Raw genomic sequence first — 26,489 nt, forward strand, 5'->3', positions numbered from 1 at the left:
GAAGGTAAGGTGCTGGCGAAGGTCTTAGCCACGAGGATTGAGGATTGTGTGCAGCAGATGATCCATGAAGACCAGACGGGGTTCGTGAAGGGGAGGCAGTTGAACGCGAATGTGCGGAAGCTTTTGAACGTTATCATGATGCCGGCGAGGGAGGGGGAGGCGGAGATAGTGGTGGCGATGGACGCTGAGAAAGCCTTCGATAGGGTAGAGTGGGGGTACCTGTGGGAGGTGCTGAAGAGGTTTGGGTTTGGGGAGGGGTTTGTCAGGTGGGTTAGGCTGTTGTATGAGGTCCCGTTGGCAAATGTGGCCACAAACAGGAGGAGGTCCGAGTACTTTTGTTTGCACCGAGGGACAAGGCCGGGGTGTCCCCTGTCCCCCCTGCTCTTCGCACTGGCGATTGAAACCCTGGCTATGGCACTGAGGGAGTCGAGGAACTGGAGAGGGTAGGTGCGGGGTGGGGAGGAGCATAGGGTGTCGCTCTATGCGGCGACTTGCTGCTATATGTGGCGGACCCGGTGGGGGAAATGCCGGAGGTAATGAGGATCCTGAGGGAATTTGGGGATTTCTCAGGGTACAAGCTCAACATGGGGAAGAGTGAGCTGTTCGTGGTTCACCCAGGGGACCAGGAGAGGGGGATTGGCAGGCTCCCATTAAAAAAGGCGGAGAGGAGCTTCAGGTATTTGGGGGTCCAGGTGGCCAGGAGCTGGGGGGCCCTGCATAGGCTTCATTTCACAAGGCTGGTGGAGCAAATGGAGGAGGAGTTCAAGAGGTGGGATGCGTTGTCGCTGTCCTTGGGGGGTAGGGTCCAGTCAGTCAAGATGACGGTGCTCCCAAGGTTTTTGTTCCTGTTCCAGTGCCTCCCCGTGTTTATCCCGAAGGCCTTTTTTAGGCGGGTCAACAGGAGTATAATGGGGTTTGTGTGGGCGCGAGGGACTCCGAGGGTGAGAAGGGTGTTCCTGGAGCGGAGTAGAGATAGGGGGGGGCTGGCGCTGCCCAACCTCTGTGGGTACTTCTGGGCCGCCAATGCGACAATGGTGCGCAAGTGGGTGATGGAGGGGGAGGGGGCTGCATGGAACAGGTTGGAGACAGCGTCGTGTGTGGGTACGAGTCTGGGGGCGCTGGCAAAGGCGCCACTGCCGTTCCCTCCAAGGAGGTATACCACGAGCCCGGTGGTGGCGGCTGCCCTCAAAATCTGGGGACAGTGGAGGCGGCACATGGGGGAAGCTGGGGCCTCGGTGTGGACCCCAATATGGGGGAACCACCGGTTCATCCCAGGGAGAACAGATGGAGGGTTTTCGGGGTGGCACAGGGCAGGGATACGAAGGTTGGGGGACCTGTTTGTGGACGGGAAGTTCGCGAGCCTGGGTGAGCTGGAGGAGAAGTACGGGCTCCCCCCCGGGGAACATCTTCAGCTACTTACAGGCAAGGGCGTTTGCCAGGTGGCAGGTGGTGGAATTACCACGGCTGCTGCCACACACAGTACAGGACAGGGTGCTCTCGGGGGGGTGGGTTTGAGTGGGGAAAGATCTCGGAAACTTACCAGGTGATGCAGGAGGAGGAGGAGGCCTCGGTGGTGGAGGTGAAAGGCAAGTGGGAGGAGGGGTTGGGAGAGGAGATTGAGGAAGGGACGTGGACAGATGCCCTAGGGAGGGTGAACTCTTCATCTTCGTGCGCGAGGCTCAGCCTCATACAGTTTAAAGTGCTGCACAAAGGGCACACATGACCGGGATAAGGATGAACTGGTTTTTTTGGGGTGAGGACAGGTATGTTAGGTGCTCAGGGAGCCCAGCAAATCACACCCATATGTTCTGGGCGTGCCCAGTGCTGGAGGAATTTTGGAAGGACGTAGCGAGGGCGGTGTCGAGGGTGGTAGGATTCAGGGTCAAACCGGGCTGGGGCTCGCAATATTTGGGGTGGCAGAGGAGCCGGGAGTGCAGGAGGTGAAAGAGGCCGGTATTCTGGCCTTTGCGTCCCTGGTAGCCCGGCAAAGGATTCTTCTTCAGTGGAAGGATGTGAGGCCCCCAAGCGTGGAATCCTGGACCAACGATATGGCGGCATTTATTAAGTTGGTGAGGGTGAAATTCGCCTTGAGAGGGTCGGTACAAGGGTTATTTAGGCGGTGGCAACCATTTTTAGACTTCCTGGCAGAACGGTAGACATTGTTCAATGGCAGCAGCAACTCGGCGGGGGGGTGGGGGGGGGGGCGGCGCGGGGGTGGGGGGGTGGGGGGGGTTTACTTTACTTTATTTTTATTTTTGTTATTTACACTGGAGGGTCTGAGGGGGTGGAAATACCTGTTGTGTTAAGTTGGGGTGTCAATGTTAATTTATTATTTATGTACCGGGGGGTATGGAGGGTTGCTTTTCTAGACTGTGTTTTGTACTTAACCCTGTTGGGTTCCTTTTTCATTTTGTTATTGATATTTTATGAAAACCTTAATAAAAAATTTTTTTAAAAATTATTTGTAAAAAAAAAAAGAACAGTACTTGACAAGTCGTTAAGAACCCCGCTGATCTTAAATGCAGGAGTATCCCAAAATCCAGAATGGTGTATGTGGGATATATTTTCAACCTGGCATACTGTGAGAGCAATATGTGAACTCGGGAGTTCAGTCATTTTGTGAACAATTGATAAAGAATATTTATTAACTTAAAATAAAAGGGAACACTACAAGGACTATAAAACACTACAACACGTAAATATGCAGATGGCTACACAGACAGTCTTACAGGAAATTACCTCTTGGTTCCAACTAGCTACATTCCCTCAACTATGAGAAGCCCCTTGGTTCCCAACAACATCCAACACTGTGGCCCATAACTTCCTGGTTTGTTAGTCGCATTTAGGGGGCACCGCACTGGGGAATCCCTGTAGGAAGTGCCCACGTAAGGGATTACCCAGCAATTGCTCAGCAGAAGTTCCTTTGGATAATTGCACTGGACTGGGAACCATCCAACAGCAACAATTTAAATCACTAATTTTGGATGGAATGCCAGTTTTACCCTGATAGTTCTCTGAGTTAGAGGGGGGGAAAAAAATTACTTCAAACCCCAGAGTAACTATTTAAAAAACCAAGACCTGGCTTCACACGGGACACTCCCCATACATAGGGTTGTATGTCCAGAGGGGACCCATCACACCATCCCCAACCTTGACCTGAACCGAGCCCCAACTTCCAGAACCAACCCCTAACCCCTAGCCTGACCTGACAACGCTCTTTCCCACTCAAAACATGCCCCATCCCAGACTGAAACCCACCCCCCTCCTGGGCTAACCTACGCCCTCCCAGACTGGCCCCACCGCACTCGGATTGACCCCCACCCCTCGCATTGAGACACACTGGGACTGACCCCCGTCAACCACTGGACTGAGGCCCCTTGAACTGAAGTCAACTCCTCCCGGACTGACCCTCCCCATCAGGAATGACCGTACTCACCCAAGAATGAAACCCCCCACTCCCGGAATGATGCCCCCACCTCCCGGCCTGACCCCCCCCCCCTCACCCCAGACTGACTCCACCCCATCTCCTGGTCTGAACAGCCCAATGGATGGACACCCTCCTGGATAGCTCCCCCCCTTCTGTACTGAACCATTCCCCCTGCGAGAATGAATGCTCCTCTCTGAGTCTGACCACCCCCCCCACCACCCCAAAGGGCTGACCGCCCCCTTCCCAGATTGACCCCCTGGTCTGACCCCAGAATAGACTGACACTCCCCTCCCCTGGACTGACACCCACCTCTTCCTCACTGATCCCTCCCACCCCAACCAGGCTGAACCCCTCCTCTCCTGGTCTGACCCTCTCCAAAGACTGACAGCCTCTGCTGGACTTATCCCCCCATCCTCCCAGACTGATACCCCCCACCAGACAGACCCCTCCCCCCACTTCCCAAACTGACATGCCCCCCCTTTCCCCACACTGACCCCCACTTCCCGGACTTACATGACCCCCTTTCCCCACACTGACCCCACTTCCCGGACTGACCTGCCCCCCCCTTCTCCCACACTGACCACCACCCCCCTTTCTGTACAAACTCCACTCCACCCCAGATAGGTGTGATCCGCCCCACCCGGCACCACTGGGACTGAATGAGTCCGCAGCCGCCACACTGAACTCCCATTCCATCCAGTATGACCCCCCCCTTCCCAGACTAACCCCCTTCCAGACTGAACCCCACCCTACCACCTGCCCGACGACCCCCTCTCTCTTCCCATCCAACCTGACCCGAACCAAACCCCCTCCCCCCCACCAACTGAATTCTCTGAACCACTTACCTTTTAATTGTCCCTTTGAACACCTCATTCATGGCAGCTAGTGCCTGAAAAAGGTTCGAGGTTCACCACAGTTTCTCCACGCTGATGCATCTGGGGGGGTGCGGGGGAGGCAGAGTGGGCGGGGAGCTTTCACTCTTTATGCCTCACCCAGCCTTTGTGAAGAAGGGTGGGCAAGACAGGGGCTTGGTATCCCAGAGTGGGAAAGTCCGTCCATAAGACCATAAGACCATAAGACATAGGAGCGGAAGTAAGGCCATTCGGCCCATCGAGTCCACTCCACCATTCAATCATGGCTGATTTCACCTCCATTTACCCACTCTCTCTCCATAGCCCTTAATTCCTCGAGAAATCAAGAATTTATCAACTTCTGTCTTAAAGACACTCAACGTCCCGGCCTCCACCGCCCTCTGTGGTAATGAATTCCACAGACCCACCACTCTCTGGCTGAAGAAATTTCTCCTCATCTCTGTTCTAAAGTGACTCCCTTTTATTCTAAGGCTGTGCCCCCGGGTCTTAGTCTCCCCTGCTAATGGAAACAACTTCCCTACATCCACTCTATCTAAGCCATTCATTACCTTGTAAGTTTCTATTAGATCTCCCCTCAACCTCCTAAACCCCAATGAATATAATCCCAGGATCCTCAGACGGTCATCGTATGTTAGGCCTACCATTCCTGGGATCATCCGTGTGAATCTCCGCTGGACCCGCTCCAGTGCCAGTATGTCCTTCCTGAGGTGTGGGACCCAAAATTGCTCACAGTATTCTAAATGGGGCCTAACTAATGCTTTATAAAGTTTCAGAAGTACATACCTGCTTTTATATTCCAAGCCTCTTGAGATGAATGACAACATTGCATTTACTTTCTTAATTACGGACTCAACCTGCAAGTTTACCTTTAGAGAATCCTGGACTAGGACTCCCAAGTCCCTTTGCACTTCAGCATTATGAATTTTGTCACCGTTTAGAAAATAGTCCATGCCTCTATTCTTTTTTCCAAAGTGCAAGACCTCGCAATTGCCCACGTTGAATTTCATCAGCCATTTCTTGGACCACTCTCCTCAACTGTCTAAATCTTTCTGGAGCCTCCCCACCTCCTCCATACTACCTGCCCCTCCACCTATCTTTGTATCATCGGCAAACTTAGCCAGAATGCCCCCAGCCCCATCATCTAGATTGTTAATATATAAAGAGAACAGCTGTGGCCCCAACACTGAACCCTGCGGGACACCACTCGTCACCGGTTGCCATTCCGAAAAAGAACCTTTTATCCCAACTCTCTGCCTGACAGCCAATCGTCAATCCAAGTTAGTACCTTGCCTCGAATACCATGGGTCCTTATTTTACTCAGCAGTCTCCCGTGAGGCACCTTATCAAAGGCCTTTTGGAAGTCAAGATAGATAACATCCATTGGCTCTCCTTGGTCTAACCTATTTGTTATCTCTTCAATGAACTCTAACAGGTTTGTCAGGCACGACCTCCCCCTACTAAATCCATGCTGACTTGTCCTAATTCGACCCTGCACTTCCAAGAATTTAGAAATCTCATCCTTAACAATGGATTCTAGAATCTTGCCAACAACCGAGGTTAGGCTAATTGGCCTATAATTTTCCATCTTTTTCCTTGTTCCCTTCTTGAACAGGGGGGTTACAACAGCGATTTTCCAATCCTCTGGGACTTTCCCTGACTCCAGTGACTTTTGAAAGGTCATAACTAACGCCTCCACTATTTCTTCAGCTATCTCCTTTAGAACTCTAGGCTGTAGCACATCTAGGCCCGGAGATTTATCAATTTTTAGACCTCTTAGTTTCTCTCGCACTTTCTCCTTTGTGATGGCTACCATATTCAACTCTGCCCCCTGACTCTCCGGAATTGTTGGGATATTACTCATGTCTTCTACTGTGAAGACTGACGCAAAGTACTTATTTAGTTCCTCAGCTATTTCCTTGTCTCCCATCACTAGATTACCAGCGTCATTTTGGAGCGGCCCAATGTCAACTTTTGCCTCCCGTTTGTTTTTAATGTATTTAAAGAAACTTTTACTATCATTCCTAATGTTACTGGCTAGCCTACCTTCATATTTGATCCTCTCTTTCCTTATTTCTCTCTTTATTATCCTCTGTTTGTTTTTGTAGCCTTCCCAATCTTCTGACTTCCCACTACTCTTTGCCACATTATAGGCTTTCTCTTTTGCTTTGATGCATTCCCTAACTTCCTTTGTCAGCCATGGCTGCCTAATTCCCCCTCTGATAACCTTTCTTTTCTTTGGGATGAACCTCTGTACTGTGTCCTCAATTACTCCCAGAAACTCCTGCCATTGCTGTTCTACTGTCTTTCCCACTAGGCTCTGCTCCCAGTCGATTTTCGTCAGTTCCTCCCTCATGCCCCTGTAGTTACCTTTATTTAACTGTAACAGCTTTACATCTGATTCTACCTTCTTTCTTTCAAATTGGAGATTGAATTCTACCATATTATGATCACTGCCTCCTAAGTGCTCCCTTACTTTAAGATCTTTAATCAAGTCTGGCTCATTACATAACACTAAGTCCAGTATGGCCTGTTCCCTCGTGGGCTCCATCACAAGCTGTTCCAAAAAGCCCTCCTGTAAACATTCAATGAATTCCCTTTCCTTGGGTCCACTGGCAGCATTATTTACCCAGTCCACCTGCATATTGAAGTCCCCCCATGATCACTGTGACCTTGCCTTTCTGACATGCACTTTCTATTTCGTGGTGCATTTTATGCCCCCGGTCCTGACCACTGTTAGGAGGCCTGTACATAACTCCCATTATGGTTTTTTTTCCTTTGTGGTTCCTCAACTCTACACACACAAACTCCACATCATCTGACCCTATGTCGTTTAGTGCTATTGATTTAATTTCATTCCTAATTAACAAAGCAACACCGCCCCCTCTGCCCACCTCCCTGTCTTTTCGATAGGTTGTGAATCCCTGGATGTTTAAATGCCAGTCCTGAACCCCCTGCAACCATGTCTCTGTGATGCCTACCACATCATACCTGCCAGTCACAATCTGGGCTACAAGCTCATCTACCGTGTTCCGTACACTGCGTGCATTTAAATATAGCACCTTTAATTCTTTATTGACCGTCCCTTTTTGTTTTCTTAGTGTGGTGGACCTTGGTTTACTGAGCCTTTCCATACACTGTGTCATATTTTGTGAGATGGGGACGATCGTAACCTCTCCTGAGTTTTGTCTTTTTGTGCTTTTTTGTATACCTAAGCAGCTACGCTTCCCACTGATTACTTCACCTCTTGGTTCCCTGACTTTCGCTTCCCCCCAATCTTTAGTTTAAAGTTCTATTGACCACCCTATTTACTCTTTTCGCCAGAACACTGGTCCCACCTCGGTTCAGGTGGAGACCATCCCAACGGTATAGGTCCCCCTGTCCCAAAACTGATGCCAGTGTCCCATGAAAAGGAACCCCTCGTTCCCACACCACTCTTTCAGCCACGTGTTAACTTCCCTTATTCTTGCCTCCCTATGCCAATTTGCACGTGGCTCGGGCAGTAATCCGGAGATTATGACCCTTGAGGACCTGTTTTTTAATTTGAATCCTAGCTCTTTATAATCTCTAAACAGGTCCTCTTTCCTAGACTTGCCTATGTTGTTGGTACCAACATGGACCACAACAACTGGATCTCCCCCCTCCCTCTCCTGTTCAGCAATAGCTTGTTTTCGGGAGACTGTTTATGCAGCTGGGTGGGGCCGATGGCAGTTGTGTTTGTTTTTGTCTCTTTATCTCCAGCCATTTTGCGATGGATGTACCATTTTTCCCATTGATGCTATCCACCCTGTGAAGCCGGCGTTTCGCATTTATTATGTGTCAATTTCCTTATCTCTCCACTTTGAAGTTACCTTTTCTATACACCCATTATTTTCCTCTAGTCACTAAGGTATACACTTGCTTTTCTCACTGATCTGCTAATTTGCATCTCAACATCTCTTCAGACATTTCCATTTTGTTTTCTTTCAACCTAATTTCATTTTTTAATCATAATTTTCCACAATTCTGAACACGAGCATTATGTACACAAATGTGCAGCATTGCTTTCTTTCCGCAAAACACCAGATCAGGCAAGGCATGTTGTTCTTTGCTGCTGTTCTTTATCTGTTTCCAAGCAGGATATCACAAATGTCATTTCTGGAAGATAATGTAGGGCTCGGGGGGCATTCAATTTTGTGAAGATTACAAAACTCCTTCCTATATTCACAGATGGTCACTGCAGTGATGATTTTAACTTTCGGCAGGTTCAAAGTGTCCAATTCAGATACTTTCAACCAGTTCACTTACTCAAAAGTTTTACCTCGGTGTCTTTTAATAGCAAGGAAAACAAAGAACAAACACAAGTATAAATTTCACAATCTTTATTAAACTCACAATTAACCCGTAAATTAACCCAAAATATATAATCCTGGAAACACCCAAGATTCGTTTATACTGCCACAAAGATGGTTTGATTGGACTGTGGGTCCGATTCTCGGGTCCCTCTGGTCCGTCATCACAAACGTGAATCTTGTTGGCAGCTTCTTGCTTCCTTCCTTCACTCTCAGATGTCTTGATTGCCTTTGCCTGGAGTCTTTGCTGCTGATGTGCCTTGGGTGCCTGTTTTTATCCTACGTCCCTTCCCTTTGCTTCCTTTTGCCATTTCCTCCGGCTTTCTGCTAATAATGCCTCTGGAGGGGGTCTCAACACCCAATGGTCCGGGTGGTGACCATTTGGCAGGACACCTGAGCCCACCCCAGGTGTCCCATCTCTGGTGGTGTCGGCTGCGCATAAACTTTTCCCACATAAGGTAACAGCAGAAACGCTGGGTGCCCGACAGTCTGGCTCGATCTGAGCTACTGACAATAGACTGGTGCATATCAATAGGGTACGATGATCTCCTAATGGGTGATGGACAGGTTTGTTTCAGGCATGTTTCTGGCAGTTGGTCTGTGGGTTTTGCCTTTGACTTTGGTGAAGTCTGAATTCCCCACAGCCTACCTGAGGCTTGACTGCAGTTTGACTAAAGTTCCCAATTTTATAATTTAAAATGTCTAATTTAATCGGGCTAAAAACTAGACACTGTCAGGTTACCACAAAAGCTATGTTTGCATGCTGTCATCCAAACACTATCTGAAACAACGCTCATGTGATCGAGCTGTGCAACTTTTTTTAACAGGCACGTCATGGACGTTGGAGGGGACGCTGGTCCAATGGGATTGCACCATTCGCTTCAGCGTTTTGCAGCACCGATATCACTTGTCACAGGCAAACATTCAATCGTTAGTGCTTCAGGCGGAATTCATCGAGTTTGAGAAGGAAAAATAAAATGGGTCCTCCCCAAATTCCAGGGTATGAGCACCACATACGCATGCTGCAGCACATCAGGTGGAGGCAGGCACTCCCAAGGGAGTGGACGGTTGGAAGGCTTCCCTATCCCAAGGAACAGCTGCCCCATGACATATATTGACAAATTTGATCCTGTCACTGGTGCAGATGTAGATGCAGAACGTGAATCTACAAGAGGCGGTGTCAGCAACTTTCCAGTACCTGCAAGTTCAGCTACCTTCAGATGCAGGAGATGTTTTTTAAAATAAATTTAGAATACCCAATTCATTTTTTTCAAATTAAGTGGTAATTTAGCGTGGCCAATCCACCTATCCTGCACATCTTTTGGTTGTGGGGGCGAACCCACGTAAACACAGGGCGAATGTGCAAACTCCGCACGGACAGTGACCCAGCGCCGGGATCGAACCTGGGACCTCGGCGCCGTGAGACAGCAGGGCTAACCCACTGCTCCACCGTGCTGCCCTAGGTGTAGGAAATGTTGCCGACAATGCATGGCACCCAGGCTAACAGAGGTTTGGGGCACACTGTGCTGTCCATGGACAATGCACAGGACAGGAGTACCCAGTCACAGGTGGACATGCTCCAAGTGCAGATGGATATTACTGCGGCGCACCAGAGTTTGGCCCATTCACAAAGGGTCATGGTCGAGGGCATCGAGAGCATTGCCGAGCACTGACTGACCTTTGCCAGTCACAGAGGGTCATGTCACAGGCACCGAGGAACATGACTGAGGCAGTGAGGGATGCAACATAGGCTATGAGGGACATGACCCAGTCTGTGCGCCATGGCTGAGGGCAAGGAGGCCATGGTTCAGACAAGGGAGAGTCTCCAGCACTGGTTGTGCCAGGTGTCAGTGGTGCCTCCGGCCTCCCCTTCGTCCCATGGAGTACCGTGGGGGCAGCGAGAACCCCGAGCGAGTGGGACATTATGGGGCCAATGCCGGCAAACAGCTCAGTGCTTCCGAATCCCCCACCACCTAACCCTGGCACATCTACTGGGCAGCGGATAGAACAGGCTAATATGTTGTCAATTGTAAAAGAAATGGCAGAGGAACTGAATAGTTACTGTGGTAGTATCAGGTATTGCAGTACCCGAGAGGCTGTAGACCATTGGGTAAGCCTAGCAGCTTACCATTGGCTGTTTGGTATGTGGCTCCGCCCTGACAGGCGGGGTATAAGAACAGGTGCCGTCCCAGCAGCCCTCATTCTGTACCGAAGCTGCTGGGGAACAGATCTAGTCTATTAAAGCCTTCAGTTATGATACAACCTCATCTTTGAGTTTAATTGATCACGCATCAGTTACTTTATATCAGTCTTCACGGTGGAAGACACCAGTGGGATGCCGGAACTCCAGGAGAATCAGGGCGCAGAGGTGAGTGCAGTGGCCATTACTAAGGAGAAGGTTCTGGGGAAACTGAAAGGTCTGAAGGTGGATAAATCACCTGGACCAGATGGAGTACACCCCAGGGTCTAAAAGAGATAGCTGAGGAGATTGTGGCAGCATTGGTGATGATCTTTCAGGAATCACTGGAGACAGGAAGGGTCCCAGAGGACTAGAAAATGGCTAATGTAACACCACTGTTTAAGAAGGGAGGGAGGCAGAAGATGAGAAATTATTGGCCGGTTAGCCTGACTTCGGTCATTGGTAAGATTTTAGAGTTCATTATTAAAGATGAGATCGCAGAATACTTGGAAGTGCATGATAAAATAGGACTGAGTCAGCACAGTTTTTTAAGGGGAGGTCATGTCTGACAAACCTGATAGAGTTCTTTGAAGAGGTAACAAGGAAGTTAGACAAAGGAGAACCAGTGGACGTGATTTATTTAGATTTTCAGAAGGCCTTTGACAAGGTACCTCATAGGAAACTGCTAAATAAGAATCCATGGTGTTAAGGGTAAGATCGTGGCATGGAGAGAGGATTGGCTGACTGGTAGAAGGCAGGGAGTGGGGATAAAGGGGTCTTTTTCAGAATGGCAGCCGGTGACTAGTGGTGTGCCTCATGGGTTGGTGCTGAGTCCACAACTTTTCACAATATATAGTTTGCAGATGATACAAAGATCTGCAGAGGGACAGATAGTATTGAGAAAGCAGGCGGGCTGCAGAAGGACTTGGACAGGCTCGGAGAGTGGGCAAAGAAGTGGCAGATGGAATACAATGTGGAAAAGTGTGAGGTTATGCACTTTGGAAGGAGAAATGGAGGCATAGGCTATTTTCTAAATAGGGAGATGCTTAGGAAGTCAGAAGCACAAAGGGACTTGGGAGTCCTTGTTCACGTTTCTCTTAAGGTTAACATGCAGGTTCAGTCGGCAGTTAGGAAGGCAAATGCAATGTTAGCATTCATGTCAAGAGGACTAGAATACAAGACCAGAGATGTAGTTCTGAGGCTATAAAAGGCTCTGGTCAGACTCCATTTGGAGCATTGTGAGCAGTTTTGGGCCCTGTATCTAAGGAAGGATGTGCTGGCCTTGGAAAGGGTCCAGAGGAGGCTCACAAAAATGATCCCTGGAATGAACAGTTTGTCATATGAGGAACGGGTGAGGACTCTGGGTCTGTACTCATTGCAGTTTAGAAGGATGAGGGGGGATCTTATTGAAACTTACAAGATACTGCGAGGCCTGGATAGAGTGGACGTGAAGAGGATGTTTCCACTAGTTAGTAGGAAAAACTAGAAGCAGAGGACACAATCTCAGACTAAAGGGACAATCCTTTAAAACAGAGATGAGGAGGAATTTCTTCAGCCAGAGGGTGGTGAATTTGTGGAACTCTTTGCCGCAGAAAACTGTGGAGGCCAAATCACTGAGTGTCTTTAAGACAGAGATAGATAGGGTTTTGATCAATCAGGGGATCAGGGGTAATGGGGAGAAGGCAGGAGAATGGGGATGAGAAAAATATCAGTCATGATTGAATGGCGGAGCAGACTTGATGGACCGAGTGGCCTAAATCTGCTCCTATGTCTCACTATCAGAGAATCTACAGCGCAGAAGGAAGCCATTCGGCCCATCGAGTCTGCACCGGCTCTTGGAAAGAGCACCTTACCCAAGGTCAAGACCTCCACCTTATCCCCATAACCCAGTAACCCAACCCAACACTAAGGGCGATTTTGGACACTAAGGGCAATTTATCATGGCCAATCCACCTAACCTGCACATCTTTGGACTGTGGGAGGAAACCGGAGCACCCGGAGGAAACCCACGCACATACGGGGAGGATGTGCAGACTCCGCACAGACAGTGACCCAAGCCGGAATCGAACCTAGGACCTGGAGCTGTGAAGCAATTGTGCTAACCACAATGCTACCATGCTAATGGTCTTATGGTCTTCTGGTATATGGTAACACCCGAAGGTCGGTCAGGTCCATCCAAGGCCCAGGCCCTCCGTAGAATGACTGCCAAGTGTATTACAGGGCAGAGGGCAGGCAGCAAGCCATCTTCACTTCTAATGTGCTGTCTGGGATAACACCTAGAAGATGCGGTAGGCCACAAAGAAACAGTAGACAGTACCAAGGTGACTGGGTACTCGGGTGCAGGGGAGTGCCTGGGTACCACCTTGCCCTGTCCCCAATCTGCGAGGAGCTGGTCCTGCCGGCAAGCTCAGTTTGCCAGTGCAGGAAATTAACAAAAGTGTGGCATCAGCTCACCGAGGCCCCAAAACAGCCAAGTGCCGATGTATAGGGGGGTGAATATGGGCACAGCAGCCACCAAGAAACATCCCACCAAATGCAACCAAAAGGGGACTTCATTTCAACTCCGCTGAATCACTCCCGTGGTGCCTGAATCTGTGGAACAATAAGGCCAGGTATGGGTTATTTAACTTTAGACATATTTACTCCCGTGAGCAATTTTCCGAGTGCGGGCAACATGATATCTGCCCCATTAATGTTTACTCGTCAAAAGATTGGACATGGATGTGCAGATAGTGAGTGCACTAACAATAAGACACTAAGTACATCAAAAAGCAGAGTTCGCAATTGAACTGAACTCCCGAAAATAAAGTCATAATTTCTACATCCTCCATAATTTATGAAGCCTCTGCTTAAAACAAAAGCACATTAAATGGTCTGTTTCAAAAATATCAATCACAACTTTTCTTGCATAAATGTAACTTTAAAATGCATGCGGTGATGGCTTGTAGACCAGATAACAAATGACTCTTGTATTATGTAAGCTTATGATAGCTATCTCATCCTGCAGTGATTTTAAAATTAAATATTTATGAAAATCATCTACTTTGCTGAAGTTCACAATCTTTTCAGAGTAGTTTTAAAGTCTCAATATTCCGTTTCTATTACCCATTGAAAGGTCAGCACGGTAGCACAAGTGGATAGCACTGTGGCTTCACAGCGCCAGGATCCCAGGGTTCTAGGTTCGATTCCCTGCTGGGTCACTGTCTGTGTGGAGTCTGCCTGTTCTCCACGCGTCTGCGTGCGTTTCCTCCCACAGTCCAAAGACGTGCAGGTTAGGTGGATTGGCCATGATAAATTGCCCTTAGTGACCAAAAAGTTTAGGAGAGGTTATTGGGTTACGGGGATAGTGTGAAAGTGAGGGATTAAGTGGGTCGGTGCAGACTCGATGGGCTGAATGGCCTCCTTTTGCACTGTATGTTTTATGTCAGCATTATCTCATATCTATTTTGCAATTGCTGATGAAAGGTCGATTAGTTATTGCAATAAACATTTCACAACCTGGTGGCACCACAATATCACTGGTTTTACTGTACATGCAAAGTACTTTCAGATTTAACATAACCATTGTTAGCAGCAGATATTTTATAAAACTGTTGCAAATAGCTATTAACTGGGAAAAGGCAGCAATCAAGTTGGCTGGGTGTGTGGTGAGTGCAATTAATATGGAGCTGAGGGTGTATGTGCGTGTCTGTGTGTGGGAGGGTGAGGCTATTTTCCCACCCTGATATGACTGATGGTAATTTGAAATTGCAAGCAGCAAGGGAGCTCGCCCCAAGCTCCAAATATAAAGATCGAGTGATTCTGGTGATTTAATTGGGGTCCAATTTGCAATTTTAATCTGAGGTCTGAGTGGTCAGGGTGTCAGGTTGTGGGAGTTTGCAGTCTTGGCTGTCCCACCAGGCCAAGAGGCACCAGAGGCTCTAGTGAGCTAAGTTATTTATTTCTTAGTTTAATTTCTGTGCATTAAAGCAAAAGGATGCTCCTCCAGGCTCCACAAGGAAACCTTGGGCCTTCCCTACTCCTGATTCCTTCCAACTGAATTTCTACCACTTCAACTATCCAATTATCGTGACACGTAAGAAGATCAAAACATAAGGGGCAGAATTCTCTGTTGCTAGTCCGCCCCGCTACCGCTGCTAGCGAGGATGGAGAATTTTGCGCTCAGCCAAATCTCCCGTTCTCTGCAGCAGGATAGGAGAATCTCACTGCCTTGAACGGACAGAGAATCCCGGCCAAGAATTGGAAACAGGGCCACTCGAGCTTGCTCCACCATTCAGTAAGATCATGGCGGATCTGGTTGTCACCTTCACTCCATTTTCCCACCTGCTCCCATAATTCTTGAATTGCTTGTAGGTCAAAAAACTGTCTCAATCAACCTTGGATATATTTAGTGAGTCAACCTCAGCTGCTATCTGGGGTAGCGTATTCCAAATGTTAACAGCCCGTCAGAAAAATAAATTTTACCTTATTTCCATCTTATTTTGAAACTGTGTCCCCTTGTTATAACCCCCAATCAAGTATCATACGGGGTGGGAACAATTTGCCCATGAACGTTGCAGAATACGACCTACCCCGTTAAGGGGTAAATCTAAAAAATGTCTAGTTGTATGGTATATAAAATCGGCCAGTTAAGCACCGACAAGGCAGATCCAGTTGGGATATACTGTGTGATGTATATAATATTTTTTGTAAATAAACTACGTTTTTTTGATCTACTCAGTATGGACACCTTTGTGGTCTTATAAAACCCCTGTTTCTGGACTCCCCCATAAGAGACAACCTCCTCTCAGCATCCAATCTTCCAAGGACCCCCCCCCCCCCCTCAGAATTGCATATGTTTCAAAAACATGACTTCTCATTCTTCTAAACTTCAATGAGTCCAGCCCCAACCTGCTCAAATTTTCCTCTTTAGGCAACCTCTCCATCCTTGTAATCAACCATGTAACCTTCTCTGAATTGTCCCCAATACAACTATATCCCTCATTAAGTAAGGACTCCAAAACTGTTGTCAAGTGAGAGTACCTTTAAGAAATGGGTGTTTAAGAAATGTGCCTTTAAGAAATGGAACCGCTCCTGTTACTGAAGTGATGTCAGAGTGTGGGGGGAGCTGAGCTATACTTCTGCTTTTTGAGTTTCAGTTTGAGAGAGCAGCTTGGGTGTGTCTGTGTGTTTCCAGTGAGCTGCATGAAGAAAACAAAGGGGCTGTAGCTGAAGTAACCAAAAGCAGCAGCACGGTTGAACCCTTTCTCACTATATATATTGCATGTAACCTCATGTGCTTCTGTTTGAAGGTTGGTTAAGTCTTTTGGATGTTAAAAGGGCAGCTGAAATGATTACTTAGTCTTTGGGTGTTATCTTTGAATTAATGGGTGTTAAGATATTCAATGGCTGTTTTAAAAAGGTTAACTTCTGTTGATAGGATAAACATTGTTTTGTTTTAAAAAACACTTGTCCATTTATGCTGTATCACACCTGTAGAGTGCACCGTGTGCTCCCCACACCACAATCTATTAAAAGTTGTGGGTCAGTTGAACTCCATGCTACACTTTGGGGTTCTCTAAACTCTGACCCATAACACTGTACACAGTACTCTTGGTGCAGCTTACCAATGCCTGTACAGTGGTAGCAAGATTTTCTTATTTTGTACTCCATTCTCCCTGCAGTAAAGGCCGGCACCCCATGTGTCTTCCTAATTACCTGCGGTATTTGCATGCTAACGTTTTGAGATCCATGACAACCAGATATTCTGTACTCCAGCATTCCACACTCTCTCTATTTAAATAACATTCTGCTTTTCTATTCTTCCCAATAAAGTGGACCATCCAACATTTTCCCACATTACACTCCATCGGCCAAATATTTGCCCACTTACTTTATCTTTTTTATGGCTTTTGTTTCCTCCTCACAATTTGCTTTCCCACCTATCTTTATATCATCAGCAACTTTGCCTACCATAGAGTCGGTCCCTTCATCCCAAGTCACCATTCATGTAGATTGTAAATAATTGAAGCCCCAGTACTGATCCCTGGAGCTGCCCTGTGGTGACAAATTGCCAAACTGCAAATGACCCATTTATCTTGACTCTCTATTTCCTGTCCATCCATGCCAAATACAACGATGAACTTGTGTGGTATATTATGTAGTACCAAATCAAATAACTTTCGGAAGACCAGAACATTTCAGTAATGGTTGAACAGAGGAAAGGATGGAGTATTCCACTTGGATATGTTTTGGAAAGTCTTGCAATTAAGGTACATCCTTTGAAACATGTGGGAAGATCTTCACCTTTGTTGCCTGGAGATCAAGCTTCACCTTGCTGCAAGGAAGCAAGTAAATTCTGGCCGGGAGTGAGGGTGGGGGTGAGGGAGGGTGGTGGTGAGGGGGTGAGGTGGGTGTGGGAGGGTGTGGGAGAGGGTGGTTGTAGCAGAATGTCTTGAGCTGGTCAGGTTGCATGCTACAGGGGTGACAGTTATCCGATTGATTCCTCTTTCTCAAAGGGAAATTATTGGCTCTCAGGCCATCTGCATTTAGACTAAGATAATTCATCAAATTTATTGACTTGTACAATTTTCAGAAGCAAAGATAATGATCAGCAGCATACAGCAGCCAACATTGTTAAGTATGATTTAGGATTCAAAACTCATTAAGGAAACAGTATGCTACAACTGATCCACCTTCAGGAGAAAACAGCCTTTCATGGTCTCAGGCACAAACAGCCCAGTATGCTTTACATCAGCAATGTTCCTCAATTCCGTGAAATTGTTCATCATAAAAACAATGCTCGCATTTTGTTAAGGACCTACTTCTGAAGGAAGAAATATATCGCTAATTTTGTTTAATTTTAAGGTGATTGTTTTCCATTGCTGGTAAAGTTATCCCCGAACAATTTGGTAAAATATGAAAGTCAGAATGTTGTTTTTCCCTGTAAAAAAACATAGAGGCTTAGAAATTGTGTCACATGGTGCCTGTTATTCAGGCAGAATGCAATCTAATGAGGCCCCAAAATGGTAATCAGATTCTGGCTGTCTTAGCATATTGAGGAAATCTATGTCAGTGAGCATTTGGCAACAAAGACTTACGCATGTCAGCAAAAGTCCTTGTGTACATAATGGTTGTCATCACCACTCTCTTATACTACAATGTGGCTGGACTATGTATCAGCAACATAGATTTCTAGAGATATCACCTCCCTCGCATTCTCTGGACTCAATGGGAAGATCATGGAATGAACACCAGTGTCATTCTTGAAGCCAACTCCACAAGCATTCAGGCAAAGTCAACTTCAATAGGCTTGATACTGTGTCTGGGTGGCCAGAAAATTATTTTGCCACCAGGTCCTCTGTTGTCAAATTTGACCCAGATGTTGGCAAAGAAAATGATTCAAAGAAACAGCGAAATTCCCATGAGGCACAGTAGCATTGGCGTTCATGATTGGTCGGAGCTTGCTATCAATCTGTAAAAACGGTCTCAACCTATCCATCAAGCAAAACGTACGCTTTGAGTCCCAATGTCTCAATGATGAGACAGAGTGGCAGCAGAGGAGAGGAAAGAAAGTAAATCCTGCCCTACGGATCCCACTGCTTCACAGGATATCCTCCTATATATCTGTAAACATATGTAGATTGAGAATTGGTCACTCATGGCAAAAACTTGCAACCTTTGGGTGTGATCCTCATTTTGAGGGAAAGCCGACAGGTGAATAAGAAGAAACAAGAGGAATTATTTACCCAGGCCTAAAGCCAACATGAGGCCTTTTGTCACAAAGCAGTCAGCAGTTGCCAGAGATGAACACAGGGAAAGGTCATCTGCAAAGAAAAAGATAAGCTACTTCCCTATAAATCAGCACCCCACCCAGATCTCCTGAAGCAGAGAACCCCCATCTCCTAGCATTGGACTGACCTTCCAAAATGTGCTACTGCATGACCTCCTCTTGCAGCGCCATTTCTGTGTCAATGACAATTAAGACCTTATTCCAAATGCCTTTGTGTATATAATTCCTAATTAAACGTAAACTGCCTATTTTCTGTTGCAGTCCTACAATTCAAACTCAGCAGCTTCCATTTTAAGATGGAATTGCTTTAATAGTTTAATATAAATGCCGACTGAGAGAAAAAAATTATGTGACTGTCGCTTGTGAAGGTCCACAGTTTAGGCTCAGGTGGTCAAACGGCAGTAATTATGCAAATCCATTAATGGCCATGAAATCATCGGCCAATTTCAACTTAGTACTCGTGGGAAATATCCCCTGCAGGCAATACTCTGCCTTTTATTTCATTGCTCTGCCTTTTATTTCATTGCATTTGATGATTCATGCAAATATTCAGCTCGTTATTTTTTTTTTAAAATCTGTCCCAAATATGAAAAATGTGTCATTTAAATGTTATTCCAAGAGGTGCTTTAAGGTCAATCTTCATGAATTTTTCACCATTTGAAATTTACATCTGAAAAGGAATCTTTGCCATGTCGGAGAGCATTCCTGTTCCAGCAGTTTTACTTTGCTGGGAAATTGAGCATTCCTGTTCCAGCAATTTTACTTTGCTGGGAAATTGCACTCAAATTAATCTCAGAGGAAATTTTGGAGTGTGTATAGTGGTAACATTCGAGTAGATTTTATGCATACTACAGTTCATATCTTTGCAATGTACCTTAATTTTATTTTCATAAAAACGTTGAGGGAAACACAATTAATCAATGATATTATTCCAACCGTTCATTACATTGTACATATTATCATTTAAAATATGGGAAGGTGCTTTTATGAGAGGAGAACTGGACCTGCCTCAATCTTGTGTGTTTCTCTGAGGGACTGTGGTAAACCACTGTTTTGTATTGTTGTACTGTTACATGCCTGGGCTTGTCCCTGCTGGGTTTGAACCACTGTAGTATATAATATGTGGTATTGTGGTAAACTGCCACTGTATTATATGTAATGTGGTAAACTACTGCCTGCTGGCTCCGCCTCCCTCAGGCTCGGTATAAAGGTGGCTAGTCTCCGCCGCTTCCTCAGTTCGGGATCCGAGGCCAGGAGGCTTTCCGTTTAGTTTATTAAAGCCTCAGTTACGTTCACCACTCGTCGTGTGATCATTGATGGCATATCAATTTAATAAACTAAACATCTAAGATGAATTCATCACTCAAGCCTGATTGCCTGGAGCTGGACCCACAGGCAGCCGACACCACTGCAACAATCGAGCACTGGCTAAGCTGCTTCGAAGTGTACCTCAGATCTTTCACCGAAGACTTCACTGACCTCCAAAAGAAGCAGATCCTCCACGCACGGGTGAGCCCGCAAGTCTTTCTTCTCATCAGGGACGCCCCCTCGTAGACGGAGGTGATAATGCTGCTGAAGGGACACTATGTAAAGTTGGTAAACAAAGTGTATGCTAGGCACCTTCTTGCCACGAGACGACAATGCCCTGGAGAGTCACTAGCAGAATTCCCGCATGCCTTGCGGGTACTCTGCCGGAACTGTGACTGCCAGGCGGTATCGGCTACCCAACGCGCGGAGCTGTTGGTCAGGGACACTTATGTCGCAGGCATGAAATCAAACTACATCCGCCAGCGATTGCTAGAATGGGGTACACTCGGCCTCCCAGAGACAGTGCAGCTCTCAAACTCGCTGGAGGTGGCCTCCCAAAATATGTAGGCCTACACCTCCGACCGCGCGGCACGCTCGTGGACCTTGTGGGCGCCGCCATCACCCGACTCGAGTGTGGCGCAAGCCTGTGCCACGCAGCAGCCCACCAGCGCCGGAAGCCCGATGTGCTACTTTTGCTGCCAGGGTCAGCATCCCAGACAACGTTGCCCTGCACGGAACGCGACTTGCAACGTGTGTGGGAGGAAGGGCCACTTTGCGAAAGCCTGCCCGGCCTGATCTCTCCCGAAAACACCTAGGCCCAGCAGCGCTGCCTGCTGCCTGTCGGGTCTGCCCCCAGCTGCCGCCCCACCCACCATGTGTGACCCATGGACGCCACCTTCGCCGCCATCTTCGATTTTGGCCGCCACGTGCGATCCATGGGGGCCGCCATCTTTAACGCCATCTTGTACTCCGCCTGCCACGCGCGACCCATGGGGGCTGCCATTTTTGATGCCATCTCCGATGCCACCCGCCACGCGCGACCTAGGGGGCCGCCATCTTGGGACCACTCTGCAGCTTCCCGTGAGCCCTGCTCACCCGATCGTACGCTGGCCGCCGCTAGCTCCGACTGGCCAACCCATCACCTTCTGAAGCTTCCCTCCATCACGCTCGACCAGTCCTGGCCTCATCACCTCACAAAATCTCCGATGACCGCCGGATCAACGGGCACGAGACGGCCTGCCTTTTCGACTCCGGAAGCACAGACAGCTTCATTCACCCAGATACGGTAAGGCGCTGCTCCCTCCCAATTTTACCCGCGACCCTGAAAATCTCCCTGGCTTCCGGATCACATTCAGTAGGAATCCGGGGGTACTGTGTCGCGACCCTTACCGTACAATGCCTAGAGTACGCTAACTTTAAATTCTACAACTTTCCCCATCCCTGCGCCGCCCTATTACAGGGGCCCGACTTCCAGTGCCACCTCCAAAGACTTACTTTAAAGTTCGGTGGACCCCTGCCCCCCCCCTCACCGTCTGTAGCCTCGAGACCCTTAACGTCGCCCCACCCTCGCTCTTCGCTAAACTCACCCCCGACTGCAAGCCCGTCACTAATAGGAGCAGACGATACAGTGCCTGGGACAGGGCCTTTATCAGGTCGGAGGTCCAGCGACTCCTACGAGAGGGGATCATTGAGGCTAGGACCAGCCCCTGGAGAGCCCAAGTGGTGGTCGTCAAGACTGGAGAGAAGCACCGAATGGTCATTGACTACAGTCAATGACCATTAGAACGGAGAAGGATGAGGGGCGACTTGATAGAGGTTTATAAGATGATCAGGGGAATAGATAGAGTAGACAGTCAGATACTTTTTCCCCGGGTGGAACAAACCATTACAAGGGGACATAAATTTAAGGTGAAAGGTGGAAGATATAGGAGGGATGTCTGAGGTAGGTTCTTTACCCAGAGAGTAGTGGGGGCATGGAATGCACTGCCTGTGGAAGTAGTTGAGTCGGAAACATTAGGGACCTTCAAGCAGCTATTGGATAGGTACATGGATTACGGTAAAATGATATAGTGTAGATTTATTTTTTCTTAAGGGCAGCACGGTAGCATTGTGAATAGCACAGTTGCTTCACAGCTCCAGGGTCCCAGGTTCGATTCCGGCTTGGGTCACTGTCTGGGCGGAGTCTGCGCGTCCTCCCCGTGTCTGCGTGGGTTTCCTCCGGGTACGCCGGTTTCCTCCCACAGTCCAGAGATGTGCGGGTTGGGTGGATTGGCCATGGTGGATTGCCCTTAGTGTCCAAAATTGCCCTTGGTGTTGGGTGGAGGTGTTGGGTTTGGGTGTGGTGCTCTTTGCAGGGGCCGGTGCAGACTTGGGGGGCCGGATGGCCTCCTTCTGCACTGTAGATTCAATGATAATCTATGATTAATCTAGGACAAAGATTCGGCACAACATCGTGGACCGAAGGGCCTGTTCTGTGCTGTATTTTCTATGTTCTATGTTGTATGTTCAGACCATCAACCGCTACACACAGCCTGATGCGTACCCCCTCCCCCCCCATATCTGACATGGTCAATCAGATTGCGCAGTATCGAGTCTTATCCATGTTGACTTGAAGTCCGCGTACCACCAGCTCCCTATCCGCCCAGAGGACCGCCAATACACTGCCTTCGAGGCAGATGGCCGCCTCAACCACATCCTCAGGGTTCCCTTCGGCGTCACCAACGGGGTCTCGGTCTTCCAACGAGAAATGGACCAAATGGTTGACCAGTACGGGCTGCGGGCCACATTCCCGTACTTAGATATGTCACCATCTGCGGCCATGACCAGCAGAACCATGAGGAAAACCTCCGGCACTTCCTTCACACCGCTAAACTCCTGAACCTCACCTACAATAAGGAAAAATGCATTTTCCGCACAACCTGCCTAGCCATCCTTGGCTACATTGTGGTAGGAGTAGTCTATAGGCCACCACATAGTAACATTATGGTGGGGCAGGCAATAAACAAAGAAATAACGGTTTCATGTAGAAATGGTACAGCAGTTATCATGGGGGATTTTAATCTACATGTCGATTGGTTTAACCAGATCGGTCAAGGCAGCCTTGAGGAGGAGTTTATAGAATGTATCCGCGATAGTTTCCAAGAACAGTATGTAATGGAACCTACGAGGGAACAAGCGGTACTAGATCTGGTCCTGTGTAATGAGATAGGATTGATTCATGATCTCATAGTTAGGGATCCTCTCGGAAGGAGCAATAACAATATGGTGGTATTTAAAATACAGATGGAGGGTGAGAAGGTAAAATCAAACACTGGTGTTTTGTGCTTAAACAAAGGAGATTACAATGGATGAGAGAAGAACTAGCTAAGGTAGGCTGGGAGCAAACACTTTATGGCAAAATAGTTGAGGAACAGTGGAGAACCTTCCAAGCGATTTTTCACAATGCTCAGAAGAGGTTTATACCAACAAAAAGGAAGGATGGCAGAAAGAGGGGAAATCAACCATGGATATCTCAGGAAATAAGGGAGAGTATCAAATTGAAGGAAAAAGCATTCAAAGTGGCAAAATTAGTGGGAGACTAGAGGACTGGGAAATCTTTCGGGGGCAACAGAAAGCTACTGAAAAAGCTACAAAGAATAGTAAGATAGATTATGAGAGTAAATTTGCTCAGAATATAAAAACAGATAGTAAAAGTTTCTACAAACATATAAAACAAAAAAGAGTGGCTAAGGTAAATATTGGTCCTTTAGAGGATGAGAAGGGAGATTTAATAATGGGAGATGAGGAAATGGCTGAGGAACTGAACAGGTTTTTTGGGTCGGTCTTCACAAATAACATGCCAGTGACTGATAGAAATGAGACTATGACAGGTGAGGACCTGGAGAGAATTGTTATCACTAAGGAGGTAGTGATGGGCAAGCTAATGGGACTAAAGGTAGACAAGTCTCCTGGCCCTGATGGAATGCATCCCAGAGTGCTAAAAGAGATGGCTAGGGAAATTGCAAATGCACTAGTGATAATTTACCAAAATTCACTAGACTCTGGGGTGGTTCCGGTGGATTGGAAATTAGCAAATGTGACACCACTGTTTAAAAAAGGAGATAGGCAGAAAGCGGGTAATTATAGGCCAGTGAGCTTAACTTCGATAGTAGGGAAGATGGTGGAATCTATTGTCAAGGCAGAAATAGCGAGGCATCTGGATGGAAATTGTCTCATTGGACAGACGCAGCATGGGTTCATAAAGGGCAGGTCGTGCCTAACTAATTTAGTGGAATTTTTTGAGGACATTACCAGTGCGGTAGATAATGGGGAGCCAATGGATGTGGTATATCTGGATTTCCAGAAAGCCTTTGACAAGGGTGCCACACAAAAGGTTGCTGCATAAGATAAAGATGCATGGCATTAAGGGGAAAGTAGTAGCATGGATAGAGGAATGGTTAATTAATAGAAAGCAAAGAGTGGGGATTAATGGGTGTTTCTCTGGTTGCAATCAGTAGCTAGTGGTGTCCTCAGGGATCAGTGTTGGGCCCACAATTGTTCACAATTTACATAGATGATTTGGTGTTGGGGACCAAGGGCAAGTTTGAAGACAATACTAAGATGAGTGGTAAAGCAAAAAGTGCAGAGGATACTGGAAGTCTGCAGAGGGATTTGGGTAGGCTAAGTGAATGGGCTAGGGTCTGGCAGATGGAATACAATGTTGACAAATGTGAGGTTATCCATTTTGGGAGGAATAACAGCAAAAGGGATTATTATTTAAATGATAAAATATTAAAACATGCTGCTGTGCAGAGAGACCTGCGTGTGCTAGTGCATGAGTCGCAAAAAGTTGGTTTACAGGTGCAACAGGTGATTAAGAAGGCAAATTGAGTTTTTTCCTTCATTGCTAGAGGGATGGAGTTTAAGACTAGGGAGGTTATGCTGCAATTGTATAAGGTGTTAGTGAGGCCACACCTGGAGTATTGTGTTCTGTTTTGGTCTCCTTACTTGAGAAAGGACGTACTGGCACTGGAGGGTGTGCAGAGGAGATTCACTAGGTTAATCCCAGAGCTGAACGGGTTGGATTATGAGGAGAGGTTGAGTAGACTGGGACTGTACTCGTTGGAATTTAGAAGGATGATGGGGGGATCTTATAGAAACATATAAAATTATAAAGGGAATTGATAGGATAGATGCGGGCAGATTATTTCCACTGGCAGGTGAAAGCAGAACTAGGGGGCATAGCCTCAAAATAAGGGGAAGTAGATTTAGGACTGAGTTTAGGAGGAACTTCTTCACCCAAAGGGTTGTGAATCTATGGAATTCCTTGCCCAGTGAAGCAGTTGATGCTCCTTCATTAAATGTTTTTAAGATAAAGACAGATAGTTTTTTGAAGAATAAAGGGATTAAGGTTTATGGTGTTCAGGCCAGAAAGTGGAGCTGAGTCCACAAAAGATCAGCCATGATCTCATTGAATGGCAGAGCAGGCTCGAGGGGCCAGATGGCCTACTCCTGCTCCTAGTTCTTATGTTCTTATGTTAAAACGGAGTCCTAGGGCCCGACCCCGACCGCATGCGCGCCCTCCTGGAACTCCACCTCCCCCACTGCCCTGAAGGGCCCTGAAGAGATGCCTGGGGTTCTTCTCTTACTATGCCCAGTGGGTCCCCAATTATGCGGACAAGGCCTGTCCACTTATTAAATCCATCGTTTTTCCCCTGACGGCTGAGGGCCCCCTGGCCTTCAACCGTATCAAGGCAGATATTGCCAAAGCCGCGATGCACGCTGTGGACGAGTCCATTCCGTTCCAGGTAGAGAGCGATGCGTCAGACTTTACTCTGGCCGTTATCCTCAACCAGGCGGGCAGGCCCGTGGCTTTTTTCTCCCGTACCCCCCCATGCCTCCGAAATTCGACACTCCTCCATCGAAAAGGAAGCCCAAGCCATTGTAGAAGCTGTGCGACATTGGAGGCATTACCTGGCCGGCAGGCGATTCACTCTCCTCACTGACCAACGGTCGGTTGCCTTCATGTTTAACAATACACAGCGGGGCAAAATCAAGAATGACAAGATTCTGAGGTGGAGGATGGAGCTCTCCACCCACAACTATGATATCTTGTATCAACCTGGGAAGCTCAATGAGCCCCCAGATGCCCAATCCCGCGGTACATGTGCCAGCGCACAAGTAGACTGACTCGGGCCCTCCACAATGACCTCTGTCACCCAGGGGTCACCCGTTTTGTTTCACTTTATCAAGGCTCGCAACCTGCCTTACTCCATCGAGGAGGTCAGGACCATGACCAGGGACTGCCAGGTCTGCGCAGAGTGCAAACCGCACTTCTATTGGCCAGACAGAGTGCACCTGGTAAAGGCCTCTCGCCCCTTTGAGCGCCTCAGCATTGATTTCAAAGGGCCCTCTCCTCCACTGGCCGTAACGTGTACTTCCTCAACATTGGTGACGAATACTCAAGATTCCCCTTTGCCATCCCATGCCCTGACATGACCTCTGCCACCGTCATCAAGGCCCTGCACAGTCTTTTCACCTTGTTCGGGTTCTCCACCTACATCCACAGCGATCGGGGTTCCTCCTTCATGAGTGACGAGTTGCGTCAGTTCCTGCTCAGCAAGGG

General features: G+C 47.7%; 1 long non-coding RNA gene across 3 annotated transcripts in view; it reads right to left on the bottom strand.

Moving 5' to 3' along the window:
* The window catches only part of LOC140391376 (uncharacterized), a 59,323-nt gene that overhangs the window by 8,881 nt on the left and 23,953 nt on the right, over positions 1-26,489 (bottom strand). For all 3 annotated transcript variants that reach the window (XR_011935026.1, XR_011935024.1, XR_011935025.1), the window contains one exon: positions 18,534-18,611. This is a non-coding gene — a long non-coding RNA (uncharacterized lncRNA). The remainder of the gene's footprint in view (positions 1-18,533; positions 18,612-26,489) is intronic.

The sequence above is a fragment of the Scyliorhinus torazame genome, chromosome 15 (assembly GCF_047496885.1).
Source record: "Scyliorhinus torazame isolate Kashiwa2021f chromosome 15, sScyTor2.1, whole genome shotgun sequence".
Classification (NCBI taxonomy): Eukaryota; Metazoa; Chordata; class Chondrichthyes; order Carcharhiniformes; family Scyliorhinidae; genus Scyliorhinus; species Scyliorhinus torazame.